The sequence below is a fragment of the Stegodyphus dumicola genome, chromosome X2 (genome assembly GCF_044657685.1).
Source record: "Stegodyphus dumicola isolate Sdum_Otavi_A_Nest chromosome X2, ASM4465768v1".
NCBI lineage: Eukaryota > Metazoa > Arthropoda > Arachnida > Araneae > Eresidae > Stegodyphus > Stegodyphus dumicola.
Genome location: NC_140781.1, coordinates 196,242,774 through 196,257,147, shown reverse-complemented (window position 1 = coordinate 196,257,147; position 14,374 = coordinate 196,242,774).

Below are 14,374 nucleotides of genomic sequence, written 5' to 3'. Positions count from 1 at the left end.
CTTAAGTTGTGGCTTTTTGCCAAGCAAGAGAGAGGAAGGAGCTATTAGAAGCAGGCCGCTTGCCATAGTAGTTTTACTCGGTTGCTGGTTGCCTTAAAGGCCAGAGGTTTAATCCTCTTGATAATTTTAAACGTATCGAAGTGTTAGCAGTTCTCTGTACTACATACGGCTTTTTGTTAATATACGGCCAATCTTGGAGTTAGGCACTTGTTTGATTAATCCAAAGTTAGTTTAGTTAGAGTTTAGTTAATATTTTTATATTCTTACGTTCAGACCACAAGTGGTTGGTCTCTGTATTCCAAAGTCATTGTAAAGAGAGAAAAATAAAGGGTTTCGTATACCCTTCCTGTGTGTATTGTCTACTTCCCAAAATTATTGAACATAGATTTAGTAAGCTCCCTGTTCCGAGTCAGGACAGTTAAGGTTCCCTAAGCAAGTAAGGAGGAACACAGAACCTGATAAAATTAGCAAAACTATTTTTATATATAAAAAATTTTAAGAAATTAGTGCAAATTGGAAAATTAAAAGAATTAAAAATATTCAATAAATGTTTTTAAAATGACCTGGGAAAGTTTCAGGTAATTAAGTATATAACTGAAAGCTATCGAGAACAATAATTCTGGACACTTGCTTAGCTATATCTTTAGATAAACTATTGCCCAAGATTATTTTTGCAGGCACAAAAGCATTGATTTCACGTAAACTATTTAATAAAATCGAATTGATTTATTTGGTTTGAGAATAAGCATTATAACACACAAATACAACATAAAAAATTGAATGTGAATGCATCCGATAAGAAACTGTGTTCTAAATATACGATAATTAGAACACACATATAATGCGATTGTTATCATATATTATGAATACGTGATAGTAAAATCTTGAAAAAGTGTATACCTTAGAAGCAAATGCATATCTTTGACATAAATTAGAAATATGATATTATCTAATTAGTTTAACTTAATTTCATTCTCTCGATTAGATGTAATTAGAGTCTGAGGGAGAAAATTCTACTCTTGCACCATTATAATCTTCAAAGCACTTGGTTTTCAAGGCTCAAAATTTCATTGTATTACATGTCTTCCAAAGAAGTCCCATAAACTATGGACAAAAAAATATTAAATACTGTTTTTCTTCGATTAGTTTCGGTAACTCATTTTCTGTTTTGATGCAGATGGCAACGGGATGCAAATGGAAAATTTCACACAAACAAAATCCTCCAGATTAAAGCTGTATTAAATGACTGGATTGGACTGAATTATGGCAAAGCACACGAGGGCTCTCTGTCTAAGGAAGGGATGCCTTCGTGGAGGAACTTAAGAGAAGCTAACTGTCTTTTATGTTTCACATCGGGAAAAGCACGAAAACACACCATTCATCCAGCCAGCCAATTTGCCAGGAATCGAACCTATGTCCAGCTCCCAATATTCAGCAGTTTTAACCACTCGGCTACTGGTACGGATAATCTTCAATGTTGGCTGGAATCTATGATGCACATAAGGATATACAAGGCAACCCTTTCAGAAAATCCAGTTTGGTGAATACCCTGTCTGGAGTCTGCTCAGCGGCGAGAAGTATTGTATCTATGGTTCTATCTGTCGGGAATCGAGCCCTAGATGAACCCTAGCAAGCCCTAGAAATTAGCAAGATTCAAGTAGCTAATGAATAGATCTTGGCTAGACACCATTTTTTTTATAGGAACTATACTTTTCTTAAAGCCCATGGCCATGTTAATTATGAAAAATATTTTTTAACATTATTTAAAATTATTTAAATATGAAATTAATCCTAAAATTTCTGAAAAGAAGTGTTCATGCCACCAAAATTAAGCGATTACATGTAGACAGTTTCTCTTCTTCCTCTCTATATATCAATCTACTTAAATTTAAGCTGGGTGAAGAAGTTTCAAGCTTCGGTGTCAAAATATCTTCTTGAATTGAAATTCATCTCTCTAAGTTTCTTGAAATTTCAAGCCGAGCCATAAATTATTTCTTAAAACTTAACTGCGCTGAAAATATAACCCAAAGTAAAATATTCTTTAGCCTTTTTTCAAGATATCATTTGACATAACTTTGTAGAGACATTAGGATTTTTGGAAGCCAGAGAGATGAAAAATTAGCAACCGCCTTCGCCGGGAATCAAACCACGGACCTCTGTAATATCGGCCCAGCGTGCAGAACCACTACACCACGAAGGACGCTAGGAAAGTGGGAGAAATACCTTATATACTCCCCTTTTCAAAGGGAGACTAGGGTTTTAGGGGACCTAGTCGCCAAATCCTGGGTGTGGAGAATCATCCTCCACAACCCTTTTAGTTAGGGCGCCACTGTAGAGACATTAGGTTTTTTTGGAAGCCAGAGAGATGAAAAATTAGCAACCGCCTTCGCCGGGAATCGAACCACGGACCTCTGGAATACCGGCCCAGCGTGCAGAACCACTACACCACGAAAGACGCTAGGAAAGTGGGAGAAATACCTTATAACTTAACAAGGCTAACTTCAAAAATGAATTAAATTCATACAGGACTACGGAGATTTAATGCCAGTAATTTAGCTCAGAGGCACACTTTTCAAATTTAAAATTATCCTCACCGATTTCTGGTTTTACATGAAGCTATGCCTTTTTACATCTATAGCCCAATTAATATACAGATTGTTTTTAAATAAAAATACTTATAAAATCGTGTTACATTTGTCTCAGATATTTTCATATTAAGAAGGTTAAGCGCAATTCAAGATTAAGAATTTCGTTTTAAGTATGCAGTTAATGTTGCGAGAGTCGTGGAACTTTAGAGGAGGAAAAAAAAATGAAACAATTAGCTCTCAACGCCATTGGGATGTAAAGAAAAATAATAAGTAAATCGTGAGGTATTTAAATGTCTAAATGAATGCAGAGAGTCAGAACTTTAATTAGAATCAATAAATAAATTCGGCATTCACTAAAAGTGGATACTCAACTCATAAATTAAGAATTTTTTGAATAACTTAAAGAAAGGGAAAAAATTAAGTACATTTGCAGCACGTGAAAGACCATCAGATATAGAGAAAATTTTGTGAATTCCCTCTTTAGCAACTACATATTTCGTATTGATTAAAGAAATATTTTCTTCAGTATGTATAACACACTAGTTGTGGGGTTCCAACATTTTACCTAACAGCTATGTGTGTAGGAACTTCGTGAACAGGTAAGCGAATATTTGCTTTAGTTCAGGAACAGATACGTAAAACTCAGGAAGGGTTAATTACCCTTTGTTTCTCAAAATAAGAATTTCACAGACGGTCTCTTTCTCAGGACGTACAGCAAAGCCTCCACTTGGGCTTGAACTCAAAGCAATAAGAAATAAAACTTAACTAAAAGGATATAGCCAAAGCTATCAATATTTCCAAGTAGTTTGCCGCTAAATATCAACTAGACTGACGAAGCTATCAATGGCCGCCGAGCATAGCAATAGCTTAGAGAGAGTGTAGCCAAAAGGCGAACGCGCGCTAGTCAGAGTCTGTAGCTCTCTAACGAAGTCAGTGGAACTTCGACTTGAACACCGCTCTTACTCATTTGCATTAAACGCAATTCTAAAAGCACAGTCTGGTAGGAAATTGTGAGCTGAAATTAGGGGGGATAGGATAAAAAGAGATCGAAATGTTTGGTAACAAATACTGTCTGACTAATATGAAATTACCAAGAAGATCGAGAAGGTTTCGACGTAATTGTATATATTTCTTTTATATGTCACTCCATGTCACTCCTGTCACGTACTCATTTATCATCGGATTCCATCAACTTGATCACTTGCATAGATGCACAACCTAAATATCGAATCGAAATAATAAATCGAAACAAAAGAAGGCATAAAATGTGCAAGAGAATTTTATCAGAAATTACATTCTATTGCAAAACATTCGAAGCACCATGAAGGAGGTGGTTGTTTTTGATGAAACTGAATATGTGTATAGCTCATACACAGATAATAAAATGATTAAAAAATTAAGGCCATAGTACCTGTTCACGGCTCACAATCACCCACTGAGTGTTCAAATTAGTAGTTGGTCGAACCGCACCTGGCGGCAATGCATGCTTGAATTCGTCGAGGCAAGGAGTGGTAGAGGTTCCTAATGTCATCCTGCGACGCATTTTGCCAAGTATTCATCAGCTGTCGCTCCAGATCTGCAATATTTTGTGCTCGGTATTGCTTGGTATAACCATCCAGCTTCACGCAACCCTACAATGCGACCACGTTCGAAGTCGTGTAGTTGTCTGTAAGGTCTTCCATATCATTGTAATGGCATCTTTAGTTGCTTCTTTACGGAATTACAATGGCAGCAAAAAAAAAAAAAAAAAAAAAAAAAAAAAAAAAAAAGATAAATTTTCCGCCTCTGTTACTCGTTTTATACTTTGCGAATTTCGCACTAGAAATGCGCGCTATGATCGCAGTTCCTGTTCATTTGTCTTGAAACTTTGATCACTTGCATGTTCATCAAGATCTCTTTGCATACCAAATTTCGTCAGAAACAACTTTTCAGAATTCTCAGAAACAGTAGCATATCTTCTGCAGAAGTGAATTTCCAGTGAGTTATAACAAATATGTCTAAATTCTCACAGGAAGTGTAACATTGCAAAGGCAATAAATTAAATATTTTATTAAACGAAGAATTTGAATATTACTGTTCACATTATTACTAATATTGTTTTGTTACATTTCAACTTGCTAAAAGAAAAATTTGTAGGCTAGTTACAAGTTATCTGGCTAAATTCAGAACAAATTTAGTTTATTAAATAACTGTTAAAACAGAAAATCCTCACTTCAGCTTCATGTTAGCTTTAAATATCAAACCGAGGAGAGAACTTCCAGTTTCCTTTTTTGGACTGTTTTTCAGTTTCTCTTGTGGAAAAAGGAAATTGCTTTCAGATGTGACAGGTTTCCAACCGAGAGCTAATTATAGCTCCTCGCTGAAGAAATATCTTCCAGTTTCTAAAGTTTTATCAATATTTTCTCTTTTCTTTCATACAGCGAGATTTTCTTTATTGGAATGTTTTAATGTTTGAATTTACTAAAATGAATAAAGATGTTAAGAAAAAATACAGATTTATATTTAAGGATTTGAGAACCGTATTCAGTATTACTGATAGTTTCGAAATGTAGCTGAAGCTACTGCAAACTATGACTTGCTAGTAAAGGCTCGTTTCCTTACCATTAAACGTATTACCAGAAATAAGGACTTTGCAAAACATTTTACAAATATTTTAACTATATTTGATAAATAAAGGGGTCTAAATGTAAGAAAGCATATTCAGTTACTTTTATGATCCAAATAAGATCATCTGGAAAAGCAACCGTATTTTAGAAATTAGATTTTATGATTTAGGTCTGAAAAGTTTATTAAATGTTATTGAAAAGGTTATTTAAATATGACAAAGCACAGAAGAGCTATCTGCCAAGGAAAAGGAAGCCTTCTTGGAGGATTTTCTAAGGGCAGGTGGCTTGTATTCCCGTTACGCATAGAAAGAAACACGAAAATCAGCTACACAGCCAACCCTTTCGCATCAAACTCCCAGTATTCAGCTGTCTAAACCACTCGCCCATTGGTGGGACTAAATCTGAAATGAGATATTCTAAGCATGTTTCTGCTTAAATTTTAGCCATACTGAGAGCAGAAAAAAAACACAGTCGCGTAAGTAGATATAATCCAGAGTTAGAGCCAGGACTAGAATGAAAGAAGTGAGAGACTGTCCTTAGGTGAATTACTAGGAAGGGCTCCAAATTAGCAATGAAACTTCAGAAAATCATTAAAAAATTATGTTTCATAACATTCAGCTTTCAGGCGCATTAAGAAGCACCTTTTTTAAAATATCATAATTTAAGGAAAAAACTTTATTAACTCTACGATAATTAAAAATCATTACATTCTTGATACTGCATTCAACGACGGTGCTGTATATGTATGGTTTCCTGCACTAATTTTTAGTAGGCATCTTCTTGGTCAGAATACTGCCGTGTAGCTTATTTGACACGGGATAGTGTCAACATAAGCAACAAAGTTCTTAAAATATAAATTATCTTGTTTACTTTATTACATTCATGCAAACTGGTTTGTATAATCCATACTTTTTATTGCATGGTTTCCATTAATTCAGGAAAGAGATAAAGAAAATTTTATGTTATAAACAGCTCAGTCGAAGTTTTAGAGAAAAATTAATGACAATAATTATTCCCAAAAGCGCTCTGACTTTAAAGTGTACATTATATTTTCTGATATCAAAGTTCCTGACTGGAACTAATCTAATAATATTGATTTAAATTAAATGAACTGCAATGTCTGAATCTGCCTAAGAAACGCTATGCACCCTATGTCAGTACTTCTGCAGTTTTTACTGCAGATTCTGTAGCTTTATTTTAGAATTTACTGCGGCTTCAAACATAAGAAATCCTATTAAGCTGAAACTGGTGCATAATATGCTTTCCGAAGTCCAGGGTTTTGCCATATTATGCTTTCCAAAGACCACGCACAGAACACGGAATGACGTAACGATCTTTAAGAATTTTTTCATCAAGTCCTAATGCATTAAAATTCATTAGAATTGAACAAAAAGATTAAGTACAACTTTTTTAAAATAAAATATATCACATTATCAGTTTTTTTTATCCATTTTCAATATGAAATTTGCTATTGAAACAGCAGTAGTCTTCTAGTTTTCATCCTGTTGTACTTATATTAAATTTCTCTCAGAACTGCATAATTGACTTCATTTACAGTTATTCCACGAATGGTTTCAGTTACTGTTAAATGGGTTAAGCGAATCGGCACATAATTTTTATTTTCTTGGAAGATTAGAGACTAAAAGATCAGGTAAGGCATATTTTCCTTTTCTGAACTCTTTGTTGTTTAAAATCCGACAATGAAAGGATTTGTATAATATCAAAAGCATAAAAACGAAGCTTAAAATTCTGAATTTTAACATTCCTTTTTATGCTTGGAAGTAAGGAAGGAAGGTTTTGAAGGAAAGTATTGAAAGAAACCATTCCTTCTAAGTTTAAGATAGCAGATATTAAGAAATCACAAAAACATCGATTGTCGCCACTACCGGTAATACCGAAAAACATAATCTCTAATATTGGAGAATATAGCTAATAACGGTAGTATTAAATAAACATTGTTTTGAGAGAATATTTATAACAAAAATAAATGTTTATCTTTTTTAAAATTTTTATTGAAACAAAAACTAAGGAAGGTAATTGATCTAGTAGATTATATCACTGATTACTGGTAGTTCGACTTGAGTTCAAATACTGGCAATGAGCTGGTCTACATGGGAGTTTTCGTTATTTTCACCATCTGTAATGTGAATGTGAAACAGTTACCTAATAAAGGTCCTAAATGATGACATCCCTTCACTCAGGCAAATAGCCTTAGTGTGCTTTGCCGTAAAACTCTTCAGTAAAATAAATTCACCATGTAACATATAATGAATCAGCTCCTCTTAGCAAGTTTACCACTAAAGCATCCTCTCTTAGGTAGATCGTCCTTACGTTCTTTGGTTTAATAAATTAAAGGTTCTTCAGATGTTAAGCAATAAAAAGAATTTCCTAATTCCAAATAATAATGTTTCACTTACATATTATGTATACAATAATAATGTTTTAAAATGTTTCACTAAAAACGGGAGTTCGTTTTCCGGAACAGTAGATCTGTATCAATTTGCTGTTTGCTGTATGAAAGTCCATCGATAGCCGATTGGGTCAGACCAATGAACAATTGTAGTTCGGCATGAGTTCGGTCCCATTAGCGTCTGAGTGATTAAAACCTATGAATACTGAGAGTTCGACATGGGTTCTATCCTAGGCAAAAGGGGCTAGCTGCATGGTTGGCTTTCATATTTTTTCCCGTATTTAACGTGAATAAGAGTCACTTTTCCTTAGAACGTCTTCCACGAAGACATCTCTCCCTCTAGAAAGATATATGTAATGTGCTTCGCCATATTTCAATAGCCTTAACCTAATCAACCTAATCTAATCTAATCGACAACTGATGGAACTGCCAGCGGTGGCAAAACTTGCGATGTCGGTTGCAGCAAACAACAGTAGCACCTCGGTAACCGAATGGCACCAGGGGTCCCAGGAAGGCGATGTTAATCTAGATAGACAGTGTATAGGGCCTTTACCTACTTACTCAGGGTAAATAATAGGTGACACCTGCCCTTATACCTAACTAAACCTATGTTTAAATGTGATTGAATATGGCTCAAGTTTTTCTACAATGTCCTCAAGAAGGGTATCCTTCCCCTCTAATAAACAGCTAGACAAACAAATATAGTATGAAGCTATACATAATTTTTGCCTTTTTATGTTTCCTGCTGTAAATAACCTAATAGGTCTACAATGAGAACCGCCAGCGACCCAACGGTGTAATTACTAAATGCTAGTATTTCGATCTGCGTCCGATTCCTGGTGAATGGGCTAGCTGCATGAGCGGTTTCGTGGATTCTTTCATGTGTAACGTGGATTCGAGCCAGTCTTCCTTAGAGAGTTCTGCACGAAGGCATCCTTCTCTTAAGGCAGATATCCCTCGAATGCTTTCTCGCAACGAAATAAACTACAGAGAAATATTCGCATTTGATGAAAGTAATGAAAGAAGCACAGTCACAATCCAAACAAAAGCCTGATTTCAAGCGCAGTATAATTTAGTTTCATTGATTCAGATACTACTGATATTGAAAATCAAGCCACTGATGGTACATGACTTTGATTAACTAGCAGGTGAAACTGCAGGAAAGATCCAGAAAGTGAGGTAAAAAGTGGGAAGACTATTTCTTTTTTTAGTGCATGTGTGCCAGTCTAAATGGAAAACGACGAGAAACAAAAGTCACGCCGTGAAAGAAAATAAATAAACTTTAGCAATCAAAGCTAGGTTACGAAGTTGTGATCTCTAAGCATGTAAGTATGATCAAATTATTTTCTTTAATGATGCGTTAGCTAAGAACGTTTGAAAAATTTGCAGCATCACAGCTAAGTCCCGTTTTGAAGAAACGTTTATTAAGTTTAGTAATGTGTTCCACTATAAGGTTGATTTTCAAATCGTCAGGTAATGTGCATTTACAGCTCTTCTCAGAATTTTATTCTGTACTACCTGAAGTTTGTGGAAGTCTGCTTTTGAGGCTGACGGCCAGACTGCAGACACGTAGTATAGAATAGGCCTTATAATACATAGGTTAAATCCTTCTCATTTTGTTGAGAGAGTGTGTGTTTGTGAGAGAGAGCGTGAAAGTAATTTCCAAGAAGCACAGAAAGTTGTTTGGTGATACTATAGCCTTTTCCTGTGACGTCCTTAATATGACAAGCCCATCTTAGCCTTTGGTTAATGATAACCCCTAAACAACATACATCATTTTCACGGCTCTCAAATTCCCCGAATATGTAGAAGTTGTTAAATGTTATATTCCGAATCTTGCGTGTTCTTATGAATAGGAACTTAGACTTTGAGCTACTTATACTGATTCTCATAGAGCTCAGGGCTACCGCCGTATCGTCGACATAGCAAGCTAACATAGAGTTATGATGCAGTTTATACCTCTGGAAAAATCGATTATGTAAAACATGTAGAGGATGAGTGTAAGACAGGAACCCTAGGACACTCATGCAGTGATGTTTTTGAAGGCTGAGGTAGACATTTCCTTGATGTCATTAAAAGTTCTTTCTCATTGATTCAGTTGACAGCTTACAGTAATAAATATTGAAATCTTTGGAATGTCATAAATGCCATAGTAAATTTAAAGCATTTAAAAAAAATTAATAGCTAGCTAGTATACAGATCTTGCCTCTAATAAAGGAAGTTAAGTAAAAATAGTTAGTTAGTAGTAATGTAATCAAAGCAAAATTACATGAAGTACGAATTAAAAATTTTTCGGATGTAACGCTATATTCTGCACTCAGAATAGTCAGATTGAAGTAAAGACTTCCACTCATAATTTTTTTGATACTTTACTTGTTTTTTTAAAATCATATTTTACTTGTTATTATTTTGACTTTAATCTGAGTTAAATGAAAATATTCTTAAAATCAAAGCGGAATTTAAACTGAATGAAATATTTTTCATATCTTTTGCTTTTCAGCGCTTTACTCTAAAGAATAAGGTACAATAATATAAGAAGGTTTTTAACTATAAAAAGAAAAATTTTCTGAAATGCATAGTTCCGCTTGATGCTTTAAAAAAATCCTAAATTCCAAAATTCAGTTGATATATTTCCTTGCCAGCGTTTTCTTCGACACCGCGGAGAAAAACACTCTAACGATCATTTTCAATGCCTTAAAAATTTTCCTTACCATACATTTTTGTCAAAATTATATTCTTATTTAATGCTTAAATGCTTTACGCAGTTTTATAAATATTTAAGAATTATAAAAGGAACATATTACTTCTGCTTTGGAGGAGGAAAGATAAAAAAAAACATTGTTTCCCTTTTACATTTTCATCTTGTTTTTCCTTTCCTTTCATTTATGCAAAAATACTAGAACTCATTTTATAATTTTAATTAAAGAGTTATAAACATGCATAAAATGTTCTTAGTTTTTTGCGGCCAATTTTTTAATTTATTTAAAGTAGCTTAAAGATTTTCTTCAAATTTCCCTTGCTGACTAATCAGAATACGGAGCTAATTTTATTCAGTAGGAAAATAATATCCCTTTAAATTTGGGCAAAAGAAATACCTAACTCCCGTCTAAATATTGATATGGATGTTGTCAAGATTCACATGAATTCTCACAAACTCAAAATGAATGAAATTTTTGACATAAGCTATGCTTTTAAGGAGAAGTAGAATTTGTGAATTTGAACAAGGTCATATTTTTGGCATTTGTAATCAAGTAGAAAATAACAACAAGCCAATAGCTGGACCCAAATCGCTCAGCAAGTATTAACAGAACCTAAGATAAAAGGCTATTTTATGTTCAAAAACTTTCTCAAGTAGATATAGGTGGCTGTGGAAAGAGAAGCGACCATAGCTCCGAGCAATAACATTACACGCCATTTCATTTCTCTGCTATTAGCATATGGTTAGAGACATATGGAACTATCATATAACGTCATCCATCACTTGAGCTCAAAATCCATTTAGATCCTCTAGAACAACAAGAGTGTTGAATTATACACTATAATATACCTATACATCAGTGTTGAATTATACACGGATGGCTCTGAAATACAGGACGGCCAGAAAGTCCCTTTATACGTGCAGTTAATTTTGTTGTAATTTCAATAACACTTACAATCATTTGTCCAAATCGTTCTTTATGTGCATTATCCCTGTACAGCTTGATACGCCTGAATGTCCTCCTAATCATCCGCTTTAGCAGTGCACATGCTGGAAGGTTTCAGGGGCGCTTCACTAAAGAGCATCACTTTCCACGTAGCGCTTCTTCCTAACGTATAATTTCATGACTCCTCATAGGAAATTGTCTGGTGTCGTAAGGTCGGCCATGGCTAAGGGGCTGGTGAATCCAAAATACTTCCCAGCAAAACAAAAACTTTCTTATATCGCATGATAAAAGTCTGATGGCTTGGTGGCTTTTACCAAACCATTCACAAAACTTATCCATCACCTGCCGTATCATATTTTCTCTGCGTTTCCGTTCATGGACCCACACACTTCTCACTAAGCCCTCATCCAAAGAGAAGTCGCTGGTATCTCCCATTGTTCTTGACCAAGCAGAGAAAGGTGAAACAATGAAATGATCCAGATACACACTCTGTTCTCCTTTCCGGGCAGTTACACAGCAATCACGTTGAAATTCACCTGAGGAGCAGCACGTTTGCCATATCAGTGATCATGATAGGAAGTTCAAATCTTAAATAACGTACCATCTTACACTTTTGCCTCTTTAGTTCAGATGTAAAGGGCCGCCACAACATATCATTGGAAGCACAGATTCGGTAGCAAAAATAATATTTTCAAACATAGGATATTCATACATTAAGTGCATATTGTCCTGAAAACAAAAAAAAAAGCAAAGTGTGAAAATAAGCTTTGTTTAAAACTCGGTAAAGGTTTCGTGAAACAGCTTGCACTGAGCTCCCAATTTGCGCTAATGATTGCTTTTCACATATGCATAAGCTTTCATGCAGTATCAGGTTCTGTGTTCCGCCTTACTTGCTTTGGGAACATTCAAGAACCTGACTCGGAACAGGGAGCTTACTAAAGCTATGTTCAATAAATGTGGGAAGTAGACAAGATACACAGGAAGGGTATACGAAACCCTTTATTTTTCACTCTTTACAATGATTTCCGGACTTCGGAATACAGAGACCAACCACTTGTGGTCTGAACGTAAGAATATAAAAATATTAACTAAAGTCTAACTTAACTTTGGAATAATAAACAAGGGCCTACGTGGAAGATTGGCCGTATATTAACAGGAAGCCGTATGTAGTACAGAGAACTGTTAACACTACAATACGTTTAAAATTATTAAGAGGATTAAACCTCTGGCCTGGAAGGCAACCAGCAACCGAGTAAAACTGCTAAGGCAAGCGGTCTGCTTCTACTAACTCCTTCCTCTCTTGCTTGGCAAAAAGCCACAACTTAAGTACTTGGCTTTCCTCAGACAAATTTGCATAAATAAGTTAAAACTTTTAATTCTGGCCGGAAGTAGAAAATAAGAAGTGATAGTAAAGATTTAAAATAAAATAAACGTTAGTAAAACTTAAGATCCTTACATACTTCCCGCCAGAGTTAATTAGTTTGAAACTGAGGTCTAAAACGACCTTGTTGAAAACTTTTAGCTCTAGAATCTAACGCGAGGCCAATCTTTTACAAACATTCCTCACTAGAAACTAGAAATTTAAAAAAAAAATTGTTTTTACATTATCAGCTCCATAAACAATTACTTTTCATCTGTACTGCATCTAAACAGGAGCTTTTAGTTGAAATCTGGTTCCTTCCAGAGATCTGGAAGGAAAACTAGTTTAATGAAATGTTACACAATTAAATGGCAAGTAACATGAATATTTATATTTTTCCTAACATTCTTATTTCATTCATGACTTTATTTAAACTGACTTTTTGGGAAAGGGCCCAATAAATCGATGCCAATTATTTCATTTGGAAAATCGGATTTAATACTATTTAGAAACCCGGCCGGGCGGAAATTAATATAATTAACTGCTTGACATGTTGGGCAGGACTGGACATACGCCCTTGTTAACTTTTGCAGTTCTAGAAAATAGACTGCCTCGCGTACGCGTTGGATAGTTTTTCGAATACCAGCATGAGAAGCTAAAGGGCTGTCATGTAACTCCTGCAGGATATTTAATCTAAGACTAGCTGGGATAACAGGTCGAAATTCGTTGTTGGAATTTGTAGTTTTTGTATAAAATAATAGACCATCTATTAGTTCGTAATGGGCCGCCCTATTTCTTATCGCCACAATATCTTGGTGGCTAAAATTTTCAGGATCCTTTAAATACTCATAAATGTTTCCAAACTCAGGATCCTTACACAGTTCGGTTATTACAGTTTCTCGGGAATTTATTGTACATGCTGTGAGCATTGCCACCTTTACAGTATTACCTTCTTCATCTATTTGTATTCTGGATAGGGCATCTGCTACGATATTTTCCTTTCCGGGGGTATGCTTGATTACCAGATTATATTCTTGTAGCTTGAGTGCCCATCTTATTAACCTTGGGGATAAGTTTTTCCCTGAGTACAATCTAGTTACCGCCGCATGATCAGAATACACTGTTATTGGCGCCTTTCCAAAATAGACTCGGAACTTTTGCACTGCTAACAGAACTGCAAGTGCCTCTCTCTCGGTCGCGGAATAATTTCTTTGTGTTTGATTTAAAGTTCGACTAAAAAATGCCACGGGCTGCTGATTTTGCGAAAGTACCGCTCCTACCGCATAATCCGAAGCATCCGCTGAAATTTCTAAATTCTCATCCTTTTCAGGAAATTTCAACACAGGGGCTTGCGTTAATGCTTGCTTTAATTTTTCGAAAGCACTATTGGCTTCGGCCGTCCACGAGAATCTTGCCTTTTTCCTTTTTAATTTTAACAATGGTTCAGCAATAGCTGCAAAATCTTTTATAAAGGACCTATAATATGAACAAAGTCCTAGAAAAGAAGAGAGCTTCTTAGCCGTATTTGGTGGCGGATACTTTTGCACAGCGATTATTTTTGATTCGTCTGTCTCTATTCCTTTCTGAGATATTTTGTAACCTAAATATTTTAATTCAGGGGCTGCAAATTTGCACTTTTCGACATTAACTTTTAGACCGGCCTCATTTAATAAAGAAAACACCTGTCTTAAATCCTTTACATGTTGGTCCAGATTATCACTAGTAATAATGATATCGTCTAAATAGATAAATGTGGACTTTCCAAG